We start from the raw sequence: 15,665 nt of genomic DNA on the forward strand, positions 1-15,665 counted from the left end.
GGTGGGTGTGTGGAATTCACTGTCTGGTTTGGCGGAGGCGGCAGAAATTCTCAAGTCATTGAAAAGGTACCTGGATTTGCACCTAAAGTGCTGTAACTTGCAAGGCTACAGACCAGGTCCTGGAAGGTGGGATTAAAACTTGCAGCTCGTCTTTTATTGTTTTTCGGTCAGCGTGGACCCGACAGGCTGAATGGCCTCTTCCTATGCTGTAACTTTTCTATGGTTTTCAACAGTGGGTATTAGTTTTGCTACATCTACATTGTCCAGACCCCATCAAGACGTTTGTACTAGGGATGAAAGTTGGTGGTGGGCAGAGTGTGGAATTCTCTTCAAGCTGTGACTACATCCATGCAGGTACAAAATAAAAAGTACCACATCTGGTGGAACTGCTTGTAGCAGTGGACTGAAGTGATGGGGAAGCCTTGACCCTCTCCATTTGAGGGATTAGATCCACTTGTGCACAACCTGATATTTTCAAAAACAAACCCATATCATTCCTCCCAGTCCATCATGAAAAGTGCCTGGTCCTGGATTTGAGGCTTTAGCCATCTCTTTCCCCCAACCTGCTCCTTATTTGATCCTACCTGTGCTGCTGGACCCAGGGACATTTCCCTCTCTTAACACTGCACCCATTGCCAGTTAGGCACAGGCCTCAGACTGAGGAGCAGGCCCCCACCCCCCGCCGCCCCCTCGTCTCCATGGTGACCGCCAGTGGGCGGACCGCCGCGGGCAGGGGAAGGAAACCCCGTGGACCGGCGGGGTATGCCGGTCCGCAGAGCGGGGCCTGCTGGGTAAGAGCGGGTCCCGGTCACGTGGGGCGAGCCGGCGGCTCGGATTGGCCGGAGAGAATTTAAACCCGGGGCCGGGGGAGCGGCGCGAGAGAGAGAGAGAAAAAAAGAGGTAAAAAAATAGAGAGAATGTGAGAGAGAATAATAAAGAATAGAGAGAACGTGTGTGTGTGTATGACAGAGGTAAAAATAGAGAGAATGTGTGTGTGTGTGTGTGTGAGAGAGAGAGGGTGAAAAATAGAGAGAATGTGAGAGAGGGTGAAAAATAGAGAGAATGTGAGAGAGAGAGGGTGAAAAATAGAGAGAATGTGTGAGAAAGAGAGAGGGTGAAAAATGGAGAGAATGTGAGAGAGAGGGTGAAAAATGGAGAGAATGTGAGAGAAAGAGAGAGGGTGAAAAATACAATGTGAGAGAGAGAGGGTGAAAAATGGAGAGAATGTGAGAGAGAGAGGGTGAAAAATAGAGAGAATGTGAGAGAAAGAGAGAGGGTGAAAAATAGAATGTGAGAGAGAGAGGGTGAAAAATGGAGAGAATGTGAGAGAGGGTGAAAAATAGAGAGAATGTGTGAGAAAGAGAGAGGGTGAAAAATGGAGAGAATGTGAGAGAGAGAGGGTGAAAAATAGAGAGAATGTGAGAGAAAGAGAGAGGGTGAAAAATGGAGAGAATGTGAGAGAGAGAGGGTGAAAAATAGAGAGAATGTGAGAGAAAGAGAGAGGGTGAAAAATAGAATGTGAGAGAGAGAGGGTGAAAAATGGAGAGAATGTGAGAGAGAGAGGGTGAAAAATAGAGAGAATGTGAGAGAAAGAGAGAGGGTGAAAAATAGAATGTGAGAGAGAGAGGGTGAAAAATGGAGAGAATGTGAGAGAGAGAGGGTGAAAAATGGAGAGAATGTGAGAGAGGGTGAAAAATAGAGAGAATGTGTGAGAAAGAGAGAGGGTGAAAAATGGAGAGAATGTGAGAGAGAGAGGGTGAAAAATAGAGAGAATGTGAGAGAAAGAGAGAGGGTGAAAAATAGAATGTGAGAGAGAGAGGGTGAAAAATGGAGAGAATGTGAGAGAGAGAGGGTGAAAAATAGAGAGAATGTGAGAGAAAGAGAGAGGGTGAAAAATAGAATGTGAGAGAGAGAGGGTGAAAAATAGAGAGAATGTGAGAGAAAGAGAGAGGGTGAAAAATAGAATGTGAGAGAGAGAGGGTGAAAAATGGAGAGAATGTGAGAGAGGGTGAAAAATAGAGAGAATGTGAGAGAAAGAGAGAGGGTGAAAAATAGAGAGAATGTGAGAGAGAGAGGGTGAAAAATAGAGAGAATGTGAGAGAAAGAGAGAGGGTGAAAAATAGAATGTGAGAGAGAGAGGGTGAAAAATAGAGAGAATGTGAGAGAAAGAGAGAGGGTGAAAAATGGAGAGAATGTGAGAGAGGGTGAAAAATAGAGAGAATGTGAGAGAAAGAGAGAGGGTGAAAAATAGAGAGAATGTGAGAGAGAGAGGGTGAAAAATAGAGAGAATGTGAGAGAAAGAGAGAGGGTGAAAAATGGAGAGAATGTGAGAGAGAGGGTGAAAAATAGAGAGAATGTGTGAGAGAGAGGGTGAAAAATAGAGAGAATGTGAGAGAAAGAGAGAGGGTGAAAAATGGAGAGAATGTGAGAGAGAGGGTGAAAAATAGAGAGAATGTGAGAGAGAGGGTGAAAAATAGAGAGAATGTGAGAGAGAGGGTGAAAAATGGAGAGAATGTGAGAGAGAGGGTGAAAAATGGAGAGAATGTGAGAGAAAGAGAGAGGGTGAAAAATAGAGAGAATGTGAGAGAAAGAGAGAGGGTGAAAAATAGAGAGAATGTGAGAGAAAGAGAGAGGGTGAAAAATAGAGAGAATGTGAGAGAAAGAGAGAGGGTGAAAAATAGAGAGAATGTGAGAGAAAGAGAGAGGGTGAAAAATAGAGAGAATGTGAGAGAAAGAGAGAGGGTGAAAAATAGAGAGAATGTGAGAGAAAGAGAGAGGGTGAAAAATAGAGAGAATGTGAGAGAAAGAGAGAGGGTGAAAAATAGAGAGAATGTGAGAGAAAGAGAGAGGGTGAAAAATAGAGAGAATGTGAGAGAAAGAGAGAGGGTGAAAAATAGAGAGAATGTGAGAGAAAGAGAGAGGGTGAAAAATAGAGAGAATGTGAGAGAAAGAGAGAGGGTGAAAAATAGAGAGAATGTGAGAGAGAGGGTGAAAAATAGAGAGAATGTGAGAGAAAGAGAGAGGGTGAAAAATAGAGAGAATGTGAGAGAGAGGGTGAAAAATAGAGAGAATGTGAGAGAGAGGGTGAAAAATAGAGAGAATGTGAGAGAGAGGGTGAAAAATAGAGAGAATGTGAGAGAGAGGGTGAAAAATAGAGAGAATGTGAGAGAAAGAGAGAGGGTGAAAAATAGAGAGAATGTGAGAGAAAGAGAGAGGGTGAAAAATAGAGAGAATGTGAGAGAAAGAGAGAGGGTGAAAAATAGAGAGAATGTGAGAGAAAGAGAGAGGGTGAAAAATAGAGAGAATGTGAGAGAGAGAGGGTGAAAAATAGAGAGAATGTGAGAGAGAGAGGGTGAAAAATAGAGAGAATGTGAGAGAGAGGGTGAAAAATGGAGAGAATGTGAGAGAGAGGGTGAAAAATGGAGAGAATGTGAGAGAGAGGGTGAAAAATAGAGAGAATGTGAGAGAGAGGGTGAAAAATAGAGAGAATGTGAGAGAGAGGGTGAAAAATAGAGAGAATGTGAGAGAGAGGGTGAAAAATAGAGAGAATGTGAGAGAGAGGGTGAAAAATAGAGAGAATGTGAGAGAGAGGGTGAAAAATAGAGAGAATGTGAGAGAGAGGGTGAAAAATAGAGAGAATGTGAGAGAGAGGGTGAAAAATAGAGAGAATGTGAGAGAGAGGGTGAAAAATAGAGAGAATGTGAGAGAGAGGGTGATAGAGAGAATGTGAGAGAGGGTGAAAAATAGAGAGAATGTGAGAGAAAGAGAGAGGGTGAAAAATAGAGAGAATGTGAGAGAAAGAGAGAGGGTGAAAAATAGAGAGAATGTGAGAGAAAGAGAGGGTGAAAAATAGAGAGAATGTGAGAGAGAGGGTGAAAAATAGAGAGAATGTGAGAGAGAGAGGGTGAAAAATGGAGAGAATGTGAGAGAGAGGGTGAAAAATGGAGAGAATGTGAGAGAGAGGGTGAAAAATAGAGAGAATGTGAGAGAAAGAGAGAGGGTGAAAAATAGAGAGAATGTGAGAGAAAGAGAGAGGGTGAAAAATAGAGAGAATGTGAGAGAGAGGGTGAAAAATAGAGAGAATGTGAGAGAGAGGGTGAAAAATGGAGAGAATGTGAGAGAGAGGGTGAAAAATGGAGAGAATGTGAGAGAGAGGGTGAAAAATAGAGAGAATGTGAGAGAGAGGGTGAAAAATAGAGAGAATGTGAGAGAGAGGGTGAAAAATAGAGAGAATGTGAGAGAGAGGGTGAAAAATGGAGAGAATGTGAGAGAGAGGGTGAAAAATGGAGAGAATGTGTGAGAAAGAGAGAGGGTGAAAAATGGAGAGAATGTGTGAGAAAGAGAGAGGGTGAAAAATGGAGAGAATGTGAGAGAGGGTGAAAAATAGAGAGAATGTGAGAGAGAGGGTGAAAAATAGAGAGAATGTGAGAGAGAGGGTGAAAAATAGAGAGAATGTGAGAGAGAGGGTGAAAAATAGAGAGAATGTGAGAGAGAGGGTGAAAAATAGAGGGAATGTGGGAGAGAGGGTGAAAAATAGAGAGAATGTGTGAGAAAGAGAGAGGGTGAAAAATAGAGAGAATGTGAGAGAGAGGGTGAAAATAGAGAGAATGTGAGAGAGAGGGTGAAAAATGGAGAGAATGTGAGAGAGAGGGTGAAAAATGGAGAGAATGTGAGAGAGAGGGTGAAAAATGGAGAGAATGTGAGAGAGAGGGTGAAAAATGGAGAGAATGTGAGAGAGAGGGTGAAAAATGGAGAGAATGTGTGAGAAAGAGAGAGGGTGAAAAATGGAGAGAATGTGTGAGAAAGAGAGAGGGTGAAAAATAGAGAGAATGTGAGAGAGGGTGAAAAATAGAGAGAATGTGAGAGAGAGGGTGAAAAATAGAGAGAATGTGAGAGAGAGGGTGAAAAATAGAGGGAATGTGGGAGAGAGGGTGAAAAATAGAGAGAATGTGTGAGAAAGAGAGAGGGTGAAAAATAGAGAGAATGTGAGAGAGAGGGTGAAAAATAGAGAGAATGTGAGAGAGAGGGTGAAAAATAGAGGGAATGTGAGAGAGGGTGAAAAATAGAGGGAATGTGAGAGGGTGAAAAATAGAGGGAATGTGAGAGAGAGGGTGAAAAATAGAGGGAATGTGAGAGAGAGGGTGAAAAATAGAGGGAATGTGAGAGAGAGGGTGAAAAATAGAGGGAATGTGAGAGAGAGGGTGAAAAATAGAGGGAATGTGAGAGGGAGGGTGAAAAATAGAGGGAGGGTGAAAAATAGAGGGAGGGTGAAAAATAGAGGGAGGGTGAAAAATAGAGGGAGGGTGAAAAATAGAGGGAGGGTGAAAAATAGAGGGAGGGTGAAAAATAGTGGGAGGGTGAAAAATAGAGGGAGGGTGAAAAATAGAGGGAATGTGAGAGAGGGTGAAAAATAGAGGGAATGTGAGAGAGAGGGTGAAAAATAGAGGGAATGTGAGAGAGAGGGTGAAAAATAGAGGGAGGGTGAAAAATAGAGGGAGGGTGAAAAATAGAGGGAGGGTGAAAAATAGAGGGAGGGTGAAAAATAGAGGGAGGGTGAAAAATAGAGGGAGGGTGAAAAATAGAGGGAGGGTGAAAAATAGAGGGAGGGTGAAAAATAGAGGGAGGGTGAAAAATAGAGGGAGGGTGAAAAATAGAGGGAGGGTGAAAAATAGAGGGAGGGTGAAAAATAGAGGGAGGGTGAAAAATAGAGGGAGGGTGAAAAATAGAGGGAGGGTGAAAAATAGAGGGAGGGTGAAAAATAGAGGGAGGGTGAAAATAGAGGGAGGGTGAAAAATAGAGGGAGGGTGAAAAATAGAGGGAGGGTGAAAAATAGAGGGAGGGTGAAAAATAGAGGGAGGGTGAAAAATAGAGGGAGGGTGAAAAATAGAGGGAGGGTGAAAAATAGAGGGAGGGTGAAAAATAGAGGGAGGGTGAAAAATAGAGGGAGGGTGAAAAATAGAGGGAGGGTGAAAAATAGAGGGAGGGTGAAAAATAGAGGGAGGGTGAAAAATAGAGGGAGGGTGAAAAATAGAGGGAGGGTGAAAAATAGAGGGAGGGTGAAAAATAGAGGGAGGGTGAAAAATAGAGGGAGGGTGAAAAATAGAGGGAGGGTGAAAAATAGAGGGAGGGTGAAAAATAGAGGGAGGGTGAAAAATAGAGGGAGGGTGAAAAATAGAGGGAGGGTGAAAAATAGAGGGAGGGTGAAAAATAGAGGGAGGGTGAAAAATAGAGGGAGGGTGAAAAATAGAGGGAGGGTGAAAAATAGAGGGAGGGTGAAAAATAGAGGGAGGGTGAAAAATAGAGGGAGGGTGAAGAATAGAGGGGGGGTGAAGAATAGAGGGGGGGTGAAGAATAGAGGGGGGGTGAAGAATAGAGGGAGGGTGAAGAATAGAGGGAGGGTGAAGAATTGAGGGAGGGTGAAGAATAGAGGGAGGGTGAAGAATAGAGGGAGGGTGAAAAATAGAGGGAGGGTGAAAAATAGAGGGAGGGTGAAAAATAGAGGGAGGGTGAAAAATAGAGGGAGGGTGAAAAATAGAGGGAAAAATGGAGAGAATGTGAGAGAGAAAGGGAAAAATGGAGAGAATGTGAGAGAGGGGGAAAAATGGAGAGAATGTGAGAGAGGGGGGAAAAATGGAGAGAATGTGAGAGAGGGTGAAAAATAGAGCGAATGTGTGAGGGAGTGGGTGCAAAATAGAGCGAATGTGTGAGGGAGTGGGTGCAAAATAGAGCGAATGTGTGAGGGAGTGGGTGCAAAATAGAGCGAATGTGTGAGAGTGTGGGTGCAAAATAGAGCGAATGTGTGAGGGAGTGGGTGCAAAATAGAGCGAATGTGTGAGGGAGTGGGTGCAAAATAGAGCGAATGTGTGAGAGTGTGGGTGCAAAATAGAGAGAATGTGTGAGAGTGTGGGTGCAAAATAGAGAGAATGTGTGAGGGAGTGGGTGCAAAATAGAGAGAATGTGTGAGGGAGTGGGTGCAAAATAGAGAGAATGTGTGAGGGAGTGGGTGCAAAATAGAGAGAATGTGTGAGGGAGTGGGTGCAAAATAGAGAGAATGTGTGAGGGAGTGGGTGCAAAATAGAGAGAATGTGTGAGGGAGTGGGTGCAAAATAGAGCGAATGTGTGAGGGAGTGGGTGCAAAATAGAGCGAATGTGTGAGGGAGTGGGTGCAAAATAGAGCGAATGTGTGAGGGAGTGGGTGCAAAATAGAGCGAATGTGTGAGAGTGTGGGTGCAAAATAGAGCGAATGTGTGAGGGAGTGGGTGCAAAATAGAGCGAATGTGTGAGGGAGTGGGTGCAAAATAGAGCGAATGTGTGAGGGAGTGGGTGCAAAATAGAGCGAATGTGTGAGGGAGTGGGTGCAAAATAGAGCGAATGTGTGAGGGAGTGGGTGCAAAATAGAGCGAATGTGTGAGAGTGTGGGTGCAAAATAGAGAGAATGTGTGAGAGTGTGGGTGCAAAATAGAGAGAATGTGTGAGGGAGTGGGTGCAAAATAGAGAGAATGTGTGAGGGAGTGGGTGCAAAATAGAGAGAATGTGTGAGGGAGTGGGTGCAAAATAGAGAGAATGTGTGAGGGAGTGGGTGCAAAATAGAGAGAATGTGTGAGGGAGTGGGTGCAAAATAGAGAGAATGTGTGAGTGTGGGTGCAAAATAGAGCGAATGTGTGAGTGTGGGTGCAAAATAGAGCGAATGTGTGAGTGTGGGTGCAAAATAGAGCGAATGTGTGAGAGTGTGGGTGCAAAATAGAGCGAATGTGTGAGAGAGTGGGTGCAAAACAGAACGTGTGTGTGAGGGAGTGGGTGCAAAACAGAATGTGGGAGAGGGTGCAAAACAGAACGTGGGAGAGGGAGAGGGTGCAAAACAGAACGTGGGAGAGGGAGAGGGTGCAAAACAGAACGTGGGAGAGGGAGAGGGTGCAAAACAGAACGTGGGAGAGGGTGCAAAACAGAACGTGGGAGAGGGTGCAAAACAGAACGTGGGAGAGGGTGCAAAACAGAACGTGGGAGAGGGTGCAAAACAGAACGTGGGAGAGGGTGCAAAACAGAACGTGGGAGAGGGTGCAAAACAGAACGTGGGAGAGGGTGCAAAACAGAACGTGGGAGAGGGGGCAAAACAGAACGTGTGAGAGGGAGTGGGTGAAAAATAGATTGTGAGTGGGTGAAAAATAGATTGTGAGTGGGTGAAAAATAGATTGTGAGTGGGTGAAAAATAGATTGTGAGTGGCTGAAAAATAGAGAGAATGTGAGAGGCTGAAAAATAGAGAGAATGTGAGAGAGAGGCTGAAAAATAGAGAGAATGTGAGAGAGAGGCTGAGAGACTGTGAGAGAGAGGCTGAGAGACTGTGAGAGAGAGGCTGAGAGACTGTGAGAGAGAGGCTGAGAGACTGTGAGAGAGAGGCTGAGAGACTGTGAGAGAGAGGCTGAGAGACTGTGAGAGAGAGGCTGAGAGACTGTGAGAGAGAGGCTGAGAGACTGTGAGAGAGGCTGAGAGACTGTGAGAGAGGCTGAGAGTGAAAAATAGAGAGAATGTGAGAGAGAGAGGGTGAAAAATAGAGAGAATGTGAGAGAGAGAGGGTGAAAAATAGAGAGCATGTGAGAGGGAGAGGGTGAAAAATAGAGAGCATGTGAGAGGGAGAGGGTGAAAAATAGAGAGCATGTGAGAGGGAGAGGGTGAAAAATAGAGAGCATGTGAGAGGGAGAGGGTGAAAAATAGAGAGCATGTGAGAGGGAGAGGGTGAAAAATAGAGAGCATGTGAGAGGGAGAGGGTGATAGAGAGAATGTGAGAGAGAGAGAGGGTGAAAAATAGAGAATGTGAGAGAGAGAGAGGGTGATAGAGAGAATGTGAGAGAGGGTGAAAAATAGAGAGAATGTGAGAGAGAGAGGGTGAAAAATAGAGAGAATGTGAGAGAGAGAGGGTGAAAAATAGAGAGAATGTGAGAGAGAGGGTGAAAAATAGAGAGAATGTGAGAGAGAGGGTGAAAAATAGAGAGAATGTGAGAGAGAGGGTGAAAAATAGAGAGAATGTGAGAGAGAGAGGGTGAAAAATAGAGAGAATGTGAGAGAGAGAGGGTGAAAAATAGAGAGAATGTGAGAGAGGGTGAAAAATAGAGAGCATGTGAGAGGGAGAGGGTGAAAAATAGAGAGAATGTGAGAGGGAGAGGGTGAAAAATAGAGAGCATGTGAGAGGGAGAGGGTGAAAAATAGAGAGCATGTGAGAGGGAGAGGGTGAAAAATAGAGAGCATGTGAGAGGGAGAGGGTGAAAAATAGAGAGCATGTGAGAGGGAGAGGGTGAAAAATAGAGAGCATGTGAGAGGGAGAGGGTGAAAAATAGAGAGCATGTGAGAGGGAGAGGGTGAAAAATAGAGAGCATGTGAGAGGGAGAGGGTGAAAAATAGAGAGCATGTGAGAGGGAGAGGGTGAAAAATAGAGCATGTGAGAGGGAGAGGGTGAAAAATAGAGAGCATGTGAGAGGGAGAGGGTGAAAAATAGAGAGCATGTGAGAGGGAGAGGGTGAAAAATAGAGAGCATGTGAGAGGGAGAGGGTGAAAAATAGAGAGCATGTGAGAGGGAGAGGGTGAAAAATAGAGAGCATGTGAGAGGGAGAGGGTGATAGAGAGAATGTGAGAGAGAGAGAGGGTGAAAAATAGAGAGAATGTGAGAGAGAGAGAGGGTGATAGAGAGAATGTGAGAGAGGGTGAAAAATAGAGAGAATGTGAGAGAGAGAGGGTGAAAAAGAGAGAATGTGAGAGAGAGAGGGTGAAAAATAGAGAGAATGTGAGAGAGAGGGTGAAAAATAGAGAGAATGTGAGAGAGAGGGTGAAAAATAGAGAGAATGTGAGAGAGAGAGGGTGAAAAATAGAGAGCATGTGAGAGGGAGAGGGTGAAAAATAGAGAGCATGTGAGAGGGAGAGGGTGAAAAATAGAGAGCATGTGAGAGGGAGAGGGTGAAAAATAGAGAGCATGTGAGAGGGAGAGGGTGAAAAATAGAGAGCATGTGAGAGGGAGAGGGTGAAAAATAGAGAGCATGTGAGAGGGAGAGGGTGAAAAATAGAGAGCATGTGAGAGGGAGAGGGTGAAAAATAGAGAGCATGTGAGAGGGAGAGGGTGAAAAATAGAGAGCATGTGAGAGGGAGAGGGTGAAAAATAGAGAGCATGTGAGAGGGAGAGGGTGAAAAATAGAGAGCATGTGAGAGGGAGAGGGTGAAAAATAGAGAGCATGTGAGAGGGAGAGGGTGAAAAATAGAGAGCATGTGAGAGGGAGAGGGTGAAAAATAGAGAGCATGTGAGAGGGAGAGGGTGAAAAATAGAGAGCATGTGAGAGGGAGAGGGTGAAAAATAGAGAGCATGTGAGAGGGAGAGGGTGAAAAATAGAGAAAATGTGAGAGAGAGAGAGGGTGAAAAATAGAGAGAATGTGAGAGAGAGAGAGGGTGATAGAGAGAATGTGAGAGAGAGAGGGTGAAAAAGAGAGAATGTGAGAGAGAGAGGGTGAAAAATAGAGAGAATGTGAGAGAGAGGGTGAAAAATAGAGAGAATGTGAGAGAGAGGGTGAAAAATAGAGAGAATGTGAGAGAGAGGGTGAAAAATAGAGAGAATGTGAGAGAGAGAGGGTGAAAAATAGAGAGAATGTGAGAGAGAGAGGGTGAAAAATAGAGAGCATGTGAGAGGGAGAGGGTGAAAAATAGAGAATGTGAGAGAGAGAGAGGGTGATAGAATGTGAGAGAGAGAGGGTGAAAAATAGAGAGAATGTGAGAGAGAGAGGGTGAAAAATAGAGAGAATGTGAGAGAGAGAGGGTGAAAAATAGAGAGCATGTGAGAGGGAGAGGGTGAAAAATAGAGAAAATGTGAGAGAGAGAGGGTGATAGAATGTGAGAGAGAGAGGGTGAAAAATAGAGAGAATGTGAGAGAGAGAGGGTGATAGAGAGAATGTGAGAGAGAGAGGGTGAAAAAGAGAGAATGTGAGAGAGAGAGGGTGAAAAATAGAGAGAATGTGAGAGAGAGGGTGAAAAATAGAGAGAATGTGAGAGAGAGAGGGTGAAAAATAGAGAGAATGTGAGAGAGAGAGGGTGAAAAATAGAGAGAATGTGAGAGAGAGAGGGTGAAAAATAGAGAGCATGTGAGAGGGAGAGGGTGAAAAATAGAGAGCATGTGAGAGGGAGAGGGTGAAAAATAGAGAAAATGTGAGAGAGAGGGTGATAGAATGTGAGAGAGAGAGAGGGTGAAAAATAGAGAGAATGTGAGAGAGAGAGAGGGTGATAGAGAGAATGTGAGAGAGGGTGAAAAATAGAGAGAATGTGAGAGAGAGAGGGTGATAGAGAGAATGTGAGAGAGAGAGGGTGATAGAGAGAATGTGAGAGAGAGAGAATGTGAGAGAGAGGGTGAAAAAGAGAGAATGTGAGAGAGAGGGTGAAAAATAGAGAGAATGTGAGAGAGAGGGTGAAAAATAGAGAGAATGTGAGAGAGAGAGGGTGAAAAATAGAGAGAATGTGAGAGAGAGAGGGTGAAAAATAGAGAGAATGTGAGAGAGAGGGGGTGAAAAATAGAGAGAATGTGAGAGAGAGGGGGTGAAAAATAGAGCATGTGAGAGAGGGTGAAAAATAGAGAGCATGTGAGAGGGAGAGGGTGAGAGAGAGAGGGTGAAAAATAGAGAGAATGTGAGAGAGAGAGGGTGAAAAATAGAGAGAATGTGAGAGAGAGAGGGTGATAGAGAGAATGTGAGAGAGAGAGAGGGTGAAAAATAGAGAGAATGTGAGAGAGAGAGAGGGTGATAGAGAGAATGTGAGAGAGAGAGGGTGAAAAATAGAGAGAATGTGAGAGAGAGGGTGATAGAGAGAATGTGAGAGAGAGAGAGGGTGAAAAATAGAGAGAATGTGAGAGAGAGGGTGATAGAGAGAATGTGAGAGAGAGAGGGTGAAAAATAGAGAGAATGTGAGAGAGAGAGGGTGATAGAGAGAATGTGAGAGAGAGAGGGTGAAAAATAGAGAGAATGTGAGAGAGAGAGAGGGTGATAGAGAGAATGTGAGAGAGAGAGGGTGATAGAGAGAATGTGAGAGAGAGAGCGGGTGATAGAGAGAATGTGAGAGAGAGAGCGGGTGATAGAGAGAATGTGAGAGAGAGAGGGTGATAGAGAGAATGTGAGAGAGAGGGTGATAGAGAGAATGTGAGAGAGAGAGGGTGATAGAGAGAATGTGAGAGAGAGGGTGATAGAGAGAATGTGAGAGAGAGGGTGATAGAGAGAATGTGAGAGAGAGAGCGGGTGATAGAGAGAATGTGAGAGAGAGAGCGGGTGATAGAGAGAATGTGAGAGAGAGAGGGTGATAGAGAGAATGTGAGAGAGAGAGGGTGATAGAGAGAATGTGAGAGAGAGAGAGGGTGATAGAGAGAATGTGAGCGGGGGAAAGCGGGGCGGGGGGAGGGAGGAGAGCGCGCTCGGGGCCTCGGGGTGGGGGGCGGGGAGAGCGCCCGATGGGGAGCTTCCGCTTTCAGCCGAGCCCGCGGCCTTGACTCCGCTGCCGGCCGCGCACACGCAGACCGTGAGTAGGCCTCGGGCCTCGCAGCCCCTCCCGTCCGCTCGATTCCCCCGGCCCGGGAAGCTCAGAGCCGCGTTGATCGCTAGGGGAGTCCAGGGCTGGGCTGTCGCCCAGGCCGCTCGGACATTGTGGTGGGAGAGACGGGGATTGGACCCGGTAAAGGTGGGAGTTTGTTCGGAGGGAGGGAGGGGGGTGTTTGTAGCCGGGATGGTTCAGGGAGGGGGGGGGGGGGGGGGGCGATGTTTGAGGGGTGGGCGCAGCCAGCGTGTAGGCGTCGATGGGATGGGGTGGGGGGCGGTGTAGCTGGGGAGGGGGTGAGAGGGGTGTAGGCGGGGAGGGGGTTGCAAAGGGAGTGTTTGTAGTTGGGGGGGAATATGTAGCTGCAGATGGGATGCATTGAACTTGGGGAGTTGGTGGGGTGTGACATCCAGTTCAGGATCCGCCTGTGAGAACTTGGATCTCATATCCAGTAGCCGTCATTGCCAAGGCTCTTGCTTTGAACCTTTCACTGTTTGGATGTTGAGTGGTGACTGCTCTGAGGAAGCTGCTGAGATGTGTGCCTCATCAGTCTCATCTGTCTGCTCTGGGGCTGAGTGACTGAAACATCTGGTTTGTAGGATACCCACTGGGGATCCCTGATTGTGCCAATCATCTCAGTACCAGGGCATCACTGCAGGAGTTCCTCAGGACAGTGTCCTAGGCCCAGCCATCTTCAACTGCTTCATCAATGACCTTCCTTCCATCATAAGGTCGGAAGTGGGGATGATCGCTGATGACTGCATAATGTTCAGCACCATTTGCGACTCCTCAGATACTGAAGCAGTCCATGTCCAAATGCAGCAAGACATGAACAATATCCAGGCTTGGGCTGACAAGTAGCAAGTAACATTTGCGCCACACAAGTGCCAGTTAATGACTCCAACAAGAGAGAATCTGACCGTCATCCCTTGACATTCAATGGCATTATCATTGCTGAATCCCCCACTATCAACATCCTGCAGGTTACCATTGACCATAAACTGAACTAGCCATATAAATACTGTGGCTACAAGAGCAGGTCAAAGGCTGGCAATCCAGTGGTGAGTAACGCACCAGCTGACTCCCCAAAGCCTGTCCACCATCTACAAGGCAGAAGTTAGGAGTGTGATGGAATACTCTCCACTTGCCTAGATGAGGCAGCTCCAACAACACTCAAGAAGCTCAACACCATCCAGGACAAAGCAGCCTGCTTGCCTGACACCCCTACCACAAACATTCACACTCTCCCACAAACATTCAATCCCTCCACCACCACCACCAACACACAGTGACAGCAGTTTGTACCATCTATAAGATGCACTGCAGCAACTTGCCAAGGCTCCTTACGCAGCACTTTCCAAACCCATGAGCAGTACCACCAAGGGCAGCAAACACATGGAAGTTCTCCTCCAAACCGCATGCCATCCTGACTTGTAAATATATCACCGTTCCTTCACTGTCGCTGGGTCAAAAACTTGGAACTCCTTCCCTAACAGCACTGTGGGTGTACTTACACAACATGGACTGTAACCGTTCAAGAAGGCAGTTCACCACCACCATCTTGAGGGAAATTAGGGGGGGGCAATAAATGCTGGCCCAGCCAGTGACGCCCACATCCCATGAATGAATAAATAAAAAGAGAGACTGATAACAGTTGAGTTAAAAATGTTTGCACAAAGCTGTTTCTGCTCAACCTCACAGAAACCACCCCCATTGGCAGATCTTCTGTTAAAGTTATAAACCCTCTTTTTAAAAAGTATGTAATTGGCTGGTTGTGTGAAAATGATGAACCAGTTTCCAATTTGTTAGAGTAACAATGATCCTGGTTGGCCTCAGGCCTGTTTACTGTGTGGCTTTATGGGGACTTAGCTGCAATTGCTAGTGGAATAATGGAATTACATCACATGATTTAAACACCCGCTCCCTTATAAAAGCCAGTTGCGTTGGATTTTAAATCTCCGGGTTCAGTTGCTGCCTTTGTGACCTTTCCCATCTCCTGCCAGCGAACGTATTGTAATTTAATAATTGGTTATCTGTAGCTGCTGAGTAGTGTGCTACAGTTTGAGTGATTGTTAGGTGAGTATTTCTGCTTCAATCAAGTACATTCGTGACTTCGAAAGTTCCTGCTCAGCATTTTCCAATTGTGAGGAGGCCTCAACTGAACCCAGATCCTGCGCACATCTGGTGTTCACATATACCTTCTAGCACAGGCCCCCAGTGAGCAGGACCTCTGGAGCTTGGTAGAGGGTAGAAGAATTTTCTGTAAATTATGCCCGGTGTTTATGGTGATCATTCGTTGGAATGGAGTGATGAAGTACCCTTTGTTGAGGATTAGATGTCTGGAGCTTGTAGAGAGCTAGGTCAGCTGAGCTCTTGATTGAGACCAGCCGCACCAATCCTCGTGATAGTGAAGTATCCTTTTGTAAGGGTGTTATTTCTCCCAGAAAAGGTAAAGAAGCAGTTCAGAGAAGGTTTACTAGACTAATACCAGGAATGGACGGGTTGTCTTATTAGGAAAGACTGGACAGGTTAGGCTTATTTCCACTGGAATTTAGAAGAGTAAGACGTGACTTAATTGAATCCTTTAAGATCTTGAGGGGCCTGATGGACAGGGTGGATGTGGAGAGGATGTTTCCTCTTATGGCTGAATCTAGAACAAGGGGAAACCCTTTAAAAATAAGGGGTGGCTCATTTAAGACAGAGGTGAGGAGAAATTTTTTTCTGAGGATTGAGTCTGGAACTCTTCATCAAAATGAAGCGGAAGCAGAGTCTTTGAATATTTTAAGACTGAGCTAGATAGATTCTTGATTAACAAAGGGTTGAAAGGTTATCGCGGTAGGCAGGAATGTGGGGTTGAAGTTACAATCAGATCAGCCATGATCTTATTGAATGGCGGAACAAGCTTGAGGGGTCGAGTGGTCTGCCGCTCCTAATTTCTATGTTCGTAAAGCCGTTTGGAGAGACAGGAGAGGTGGGTGAAGCTGTTTGGAGGGGGGGGTGTTGGTGCTGAAGCTATTTGGTGAGGGGGTGTTGGCAAGGTGTCTGGGTTGTGCCCAGCTAGTATGGTGCACTTTGGTTCGGTCAGGTTTGTGACTGCCTCTCAATAGCTACCCCTCTTTT

The 15,665-nt window shown here is 45.6% G+C and overlaps 1 protein-coding gene across 6 annotated transcripts in view; it reads left to right on the forward strand.

Annotated features, from left to right (window-relative positions):
* The first annotated feature begins 773 nt into the window (after positions 1–773).
* The window catches only part of LOC121271345 (transportin-2), a 46,464-nt gene continuing 31,572 nt past the window's right edge, over positions 774–15,665 (forward strand). For 2 of the 6 annotated variants that reach the window (XM_041177289.1, XM_041177294.1), the window contains exon 1: positions 12,540–12,689. The gene's annotated coding sequence lies outside the window, so the exon portion shown is untranslated. The other 4 variants (XM_041177290.1, XM_041177291.1, XM_041177292.1 and 1 more) reach the window with 4 other exon arrangements.

Source organism: Carcharodon carcharias, chromosome 30 (genome assembly GCF_017639515.1).
Source record: "Carcharodon carcharias isolate sCarCar2 chromosome 30, sCarCar2.pri, whole genome shotgun sequence".
Classification (NCBI taxonomy): Eukaryota; Metazoa; Chordata; class Chondrichthyes; order Lamniformes; family Lamnidae; genus Carcharodon; species Carcharodon carcharias.